Source organism: Oryzias melastigma, linkage group LG12, assembly GCF_002922805.2.
Source record: "Oryzias melastigma strain HK-1 linkage group LG12, ASM292280v2, whole genome shotgun sequence".
Classification (NCBI taxonomy): domain Eukaryota; kingdom Metazoa; phylum Chordata; class Actinopteri; order Beloniformes; family Adrianichthyidae; genus Oryzias; species Oryzias melastigma.
In genome coordinates, this window is record NC_050523.1 from 21,257,966 (window position 1) to 21,265,070 (window position 7,105).

Genomic DNA, 7,105 nt, shown 5'->3' on the forward strand with positions numbered 1-7,105 from the left:
TTCCTTTGCCTATTTTAAAGTAAATATTTGCTATTGGGGTACCAATTTTTTGACACATTTCTAAGAGGCCTGTTTTGGCGGTGAATAAAATGTAATATTTTAGTTTAAATATCACCTGTTTTTGAAGGCTGTGGTTCTGAAGGCATGCTGTGAGGAAGTCGTCTTCTTCTATTGTGTTTTTATGGCGGTTTGCAAACAACAAAATGGTGCATTACTGCCACCACCTGGTCTGGAGTTTGGGTCGAGGGCTGGGTTACACCAACATACTAGATGTGTCTGTGCAACTTCTACTCTCCCCATTGGGCGTGTCTTCCTTAAAAACGTATTCCCTAAAATTTCTGAGGAAGTCAAGCCAGCACAGCCTTTAAATACTCCAGTCAGGAAAAACGGACAGGCGGCATTGACAGAAGCATTCAAGGGGGAGACTTATTCAATATTTATTTGCGTTGCCTCTATTGGTTATTGTTCATTTTTCAGTCAAGTGGGCTAATCAGCCTCTTTATTTCTGTTCCTCAGTCTGTTTAGTTGGTTAAGTTAAAGGTAATTTAACTTATTTCTGTCTCGGTTGACCTCTTGTAGTTTGGAAATTATCATTTTTTTGAGAAAAAAGTAACTTTCATCCATCTAAACCTGCTGTATCCCTTTCAGAGTCACATAGTTGCTGGAGCCCGTCCTGTAGGCTGGAGGTGGTGTACACCCTGGACAAGTTACCCGTCTGTTGCACTGTGTTAAGCTTTCATTTTTAGAACAATTTGTCCTCTTTGTTGACTTGGTTCCTCACAGTTTTTTTGGGGGGGAAGATTTTTTTTTTCTGCAACAAAAGCATCTAAAAAATATGAGTTATGGTGGCATTGTTATACTAAACCCACTCACACCGGCTGTCTGCATACCGATGAACTTTATGACCTTTAGGTGCGTTTCCAACCTCAGTGTAAATAAATTCTGAGCTCTTGTTGTTTGGCTGTGTGGACAGTGACCATAAAAAAAAAAAAGAAGAAGAAATTCAAGTGATATATCAGATGTTTTAGAAAAAACACAAATCTCTTTAACTCCAGCTGAACAGGACTAGGAAGCACTCCATAAATGTAAAGGAAAAATCATCTTTCCTCAATAAAAAGTCAAGGGATCTGCAGTTTGGCCTTTAAATGCTTCCATTTGAAATTGCAGGCCACAATTAAACCAGAAGAGACGATCTGCGCAGAGCACGTTCACTCCTGACAGATATTTTTAGCCCTTTTCCCACATTTCATTCCTGCATCTGTGAAGCACATGAAAGGGCCTCTGAACTCAAAGAACACTTTAATGTTGAGGGAAATGACGGATTCACTCTAATCCTTTGGAGAACAGACGAGGCAGATTGACGGCTCTCTACTATACAGTCGATTAATGCCGCGTTTTTGACTGTACGGCAGTCAGAGGTGAGTCCTTGTTAAAGTGCAACAGCAGAAGGCGTTTTTCTGCCTCACGAGAAAGGAGGAAAACAGAAATGTAAATATCCACAGCAGTGGAACACGGGGCAGCACTGCCACCTAGTGCTGAAAAAGGAAACTTCCCTGTTGTTGGAATAGAAACTTTACATAATAAATGTACAGATGCATGGATGCAGTCAACACACTGCAAGGAAAAAGGAAAAGAACCTTCATCTCAAGAAGAAAATCACTAGAAAGCGGTAAAGTAATCAAGTAGCAAGTCATTTTTACAACAGAAATCTCCTGATACGAAATCAAAATCTAGAAACGCAGTTCCACACAAACATTCAAAAATGAAAATATAAAATGAAATGAAATGTTAACAGCCAAATAATAGGTCAATATTTGCTACTTTTTGGAAAATGCTTTGTGTCGTTTGAGTTTTTATGAACCTAATTGGAATTTATTTTGATTACAGTCCCAAAAAACTGAAATAATAAGTAGAAATGACTCAGTTTACACGATATGAACAACATGATAATATGAAAGTACAAACTGACTCATTATAGTAAATCCTCATAAAATCTAAAACTATAGCGCTTGTTCTTGAACAAAAATCTACATTTTTGTATCCAAAATGTTGACAGTAAATGCCAGTAAGATTTTATTGAACTTTAAAGTCACATTCCTAAAGTTTAACCAAAAAATCACAGAGAAATCTGAGGTCACGTTTTTCTATTGTCAGGAGTCTGGAGCAAAAGGTTTAAAATGTGTTTTAATAATATTGTTTTCCAATTCCTAGATTCTAGCTTTTAACGAGACAAAAAATGCTGATTTTAGAAAAGCTTGGAAAGGTGTAGAGCAAAGAAAAGTGTTTTTATTAACAGATTTTAAATATTTGCAAAGATAGTTTGCAGTGCACTGATTAAGCTAAATAAATAAGGTAAATAAAAAACTAGTCACCTTTTATTGTTTTTTCATTACAAATCTCATTTATAAATAAAGATTATTATTATTAGATTATTATTTTGGTTTTTCATTGCAGATTTTTCTTTCCCACCAACATGAGAAAGTGTTTCCATCCTTTCCAGTTTGGTTTTTATATTTAAAAAGTCAAATGTCTCAGATGATAAAAGCTTCTCTCTTCATTAGTGCACTGCAAAAACATTCAATCTAACCAAATATTGTCATCTATTTTCTACTATCACACTCAATAAAATACAAAACTAATGTACATTTTCAGTAATTCAATGACTTGTTTTCAGATAATGAATCTAGAATAACTTGTTGAGTCATTAGATCTTGAAAGAAAATCTAGTTTCAAGCAAAATCTCATTTGAAACAAGATTTCTTCATAAAATATTTTCAAACAGAAGTTATATTTATTGATGATGAGTGAGTGGACTTCTTGCAAGAAACAGTTCCTAAGGAAACTAGAGAGTTTTATTTGACTCCTAATTTGCATATATTTTATAATATAAATGTATCCTAAACTGTGTAAGTAAGTAAAGTGTATTTGTCTAGAACCTTTTGCAGACATGGGTCACAAAGTGCTTCACAATAAAAGGAAACATAAAACATAACCACAATTTAAAAAAGCATTAAAACAAGATGATCAGCCACAGTGATTTGAGTATTATCTTAGTATCATTTTAAAATGATAAACACAGATAGTTTGACTGTTGTGGTGCATCAAAATATTTTATACTTGGGAGGAAAAGTATAACCATTAATGTTTTACCTACTTTATGGGTATAAAACTCTTTTAAGACATAACACTATATCACTAAATATCACTGTTTTTATAGCTCATTTCTAAGTTTATTTTGTCTTGAAAGGGCAATAGATAAAACTAATTCTGAGAAATCAAACCAAGACAAATTCTACTATTTCTATTGGCAGATTTTTACTTTCAACAAGGAAGAAACATCTTGTATTCTGTATTTTTGAACTTGTTTTTCCAGTGTAATCCTGTCTTGAATCATAAAATAGATCTGTCTGAGTGACACCGACTCAGAGATTATCAGATGTTAATTAAATTGATTTAGTCACAATAATTCATCCATTTTCATTGACTGACTTCCTTTAATAAAGCTTTAAAATCGTTTACAGTGAGGGCAGAGAAAAGTCCGAGCCTATATTCTATCAGATTAGTGAGGTCTTTCAAATGTATGTGAACCATCCATTTCCAAACCCATTTTATCCCCTTTAGGGTCATTTGGTTGCTGGAGCCTATCCCAGCTCCTGTTGGGTGAGGAGGTTCAAGAGGTTGTCAGGCCATCAGAGGGCTACATAATTACCTTAGATACAAAAAAAAACCTTTTTAAATGTAATTTTAATTGAGTGAAAATCACAATATTCATTTTAAACTAATTAAGTGGGGCACTTCGACAGCTAATGGAAAATAACTCCTCTTTTTAGCACTGAGCAGACTCATTTTCTGCTTTTATGGAAGCCGTCTGCTGATTATGAACTCATAAAGAGAGCTACTATTTTAAATCCTTGGCAGTTTTATATGCTCCTCATGATCAGAGCTTCAAAGACCTGAGGATTTATTCGTTGCCAAGTTGTCCATCGTTTTATAATCTCAGAATCCTTTTTTTTCAAAAGCTAGACTGACTTCTAGGTGTGACAAAACAACCTCAGCTCCAGCACACGTGTCCTTGCTGTGTTTCTATGGTTGCCATGGCCACAGGACCAACGCCGCTGTAATTAATGGCAGCCACAAAGTCATGGCTGCATCCAAGAGAACTTCTCCAAGACGTTGCAGCAGCCACATGGCAGCATTCATATTTACCCTGCGGGGCTGTAAAGGATGGAGCTGTTTACTTGTATTCCACCAGACTTTAAACTCTGTTTATTTAGAGGATACTCTCCTCTTTGGGAGAAGGTCAAAGAACACATTTAAAGGTTAAAGAAAGGAGTGAAGACTGACTGATTAAAACAGATTTTACATGAACTTCAGTGGGTAAAATGAAACTGTTACATAACTGAGTCTGAGGTTTTTGGATGGGCTTTTTCCTCTGAAGACCCACTCTGATTGTGTTTTTAATGTGTTCTTGTGGCATTTTTCCCACAAGAGTGGACATTTTTAAAGAAATTAAGCCTAAAAATGCATTTCTGAGATCCACAACAGCCAGCCACAACCTCCACTCCGTTCTGAAGCATCCACTTACAGACAAATAGATCCATGAACGTCTTTGTTTTCCTCGTCTGAGCTGGAATCTGGAACAAGAATAGCTCCAATTTTGTTGAACTGCTAATGTTCGGTTGAGGTTGTGATTGGCTGTAAACTAGACAGAGAGGGTGTAAACAAAGGGATGATGGGAAGTGAGGGCAGGCTTACTCAGTGTTAACAGTCCTGCACACAACTCAGAGGTGAATTTCTGTTCCACAGACAGTAAAATAAACAGTTTTTTAAATCACTGTTGACATTACACTATTACTACATTTACTGCGTTGAAATGACAGTACGTGACACAGGGTGTCTTTTATTTTGAAAGAAGTTGTGAATTTATGTCAAAACTTCAAAACTATTTTGTATTTTGAAAAAAAAAAGAGTATATTTTCTCTTGATCCTTTTGTCTTGCTTGTACCAAAAAGTTCCTTTCAATTTATCATAATAGTTACATAAATGTCTTATTTTTGTAAAGGTTTAAGTAAGACTTTGTGGTATACTGGGTTAACGTCAGTGAGAAAATAATCCAAATGGCTCTTTAAAAGTGAAAAAACGTCAACTCAAATTTTATTCTATCCATTCACAAACAGTTGAAGAACATCTCGCATTACTCTGCGATGTTCCAACAATCCGGTTCATAGTTTAACAAAGTCGAGTTACACCATTTTAACAGATTTGTGATTGTGATGAACCACAGAAAATCAATCCGAGATCAATAAGCACAACCAAAATCGAAATTCAAGGGTTATTAGGCATATTTTCTATTTTTGGACAAATTGATGTTTTAACCCTTCATGGTTAAAAGAATACAGTAAGGGTAACTGAATTAACTCTGATTTGATTTTGGTTTGCTCGATTTATGCATTTCTGGCACAAACTGAAAAATAAACTGTTTTCACTTGTATTATCCTGTATTTGCTGCATTAAAATGATCCAATGTGACACAGGAAGTCTTTTATTTTGAAAGGAAGTCATAAGAACCTTTGTTGAAAGTTTTAAACTATTTCATATTTTGAAAAAAATTCTAGTTTTTATTGATTTTTTATGCTAAAAGTAAATGTTCATTTAAATGTATCATAATAGGAACAATAACATAAATACAAAACAGTGTCTTATTTCTCTAAAGCAGGGGTCTCAAACTCGCGGCCCGCGGGCCATCTGCAGCCCCCAGGATGATGATTTGTGGCCCGCATCTCAATATGAAAGATTACTGTTAGTGCGGCCCGCAAGGCTGATATGAATGACAGTTGTTGTGTGCAGTGCTGAACGAACCAATCACAGAGAGGTATATGGCTCTGGAGGCGAGACATCGGCGGGCTGTCCAATTGCCTCGCTTACTCAGTCATTCCTCCAGTCAGCTGGGTAGAGGAGGAGCCATGAAGCACCGAACGCGATTCGCGTGATAAATTCGCGTGCCCGCGCGGGGAATTTTCTGCTCGCGACTTGTCAAAAATTTGTTTCTGAGGAGCTACCAGGTCCGTCTGTGGATGTCTCTCTTAGAATGAATACACATTTGATGTCGAGGAATACGTTTTTTTGACGTGTGGACTGTTCCTATTAAATCAGAGCTCCACAAGCTCCGATCCTCAAACCTAGTAGCCCGCCCCGCGCGGGGATCTGCTGCTCCCGCCTGTCCAACATGTGATCCTGAGCTTGGCTCGCGCCTGCGTGCACGCGTGTCTGTGAATCTCAAGGTTCACACACCGGCTGTGTCGGCGCGCATTCCTGTTCATGTAACCGTGAGTAGAAGTCCGATATTCTGCTACGCGCGTTTGAATAGAACCCCCACGGAAAGAACTGTCCCCATTGACTTCAATGTTATTTTAAATTTGAACAAGTGAAAAATTTTCCTAAACTATAAAAAAAATTGCAGAATTGTTTAAAGACAGCAGAAAATTCCACAAATAGCAGAACAAGTAAATGTTTGAATTTTCAAAATAGCATAAATATGCAGACATTACAACTGCACAAAGTTTGGAGTTGCTGCAGAGCCTTCACAATGCATTCCAATAGGAAAAGTTGCAGCAATTTTGCTAAATTGCTGAAAAACAAAAAGTTGCAGAAGAGATTTCAGAAGAGAGCAGTAATGTCCTCAATAAGCTGAACATTTTGATACTTGAATGACAAAAATCAGATAAAGTATGCAGAAGTTACAGGCGGACAAAAAATGTACGGAAGATAGAAAATAAGAAGTATAAGAAAACAGAAGAACAATAGTTTGATTGCATAATGCAATCAAACTAATTAGCCAGAACAGCTAGCATGTAGCTGAAATATTAGCTAAACTCCAAAAAAGCCTAGAAGAAACAGAGAAAAAGGTAAATGAGCCAAAATCAACTGTTAAAATGTCTAATTTAGCGAAAACAGTTAGCATAAGGCTAACATATTCACTAAACCCCAAATTAGCCTAAAAAACTGGAAAAAAAGCCTAATGCATGGGTGATGGACAGTCCTCATCCTCTTTTTCTTCAAAGGGAGGTGTGTCAGCAGGAATGAGGAAATCACGAGGTCCTTGGGG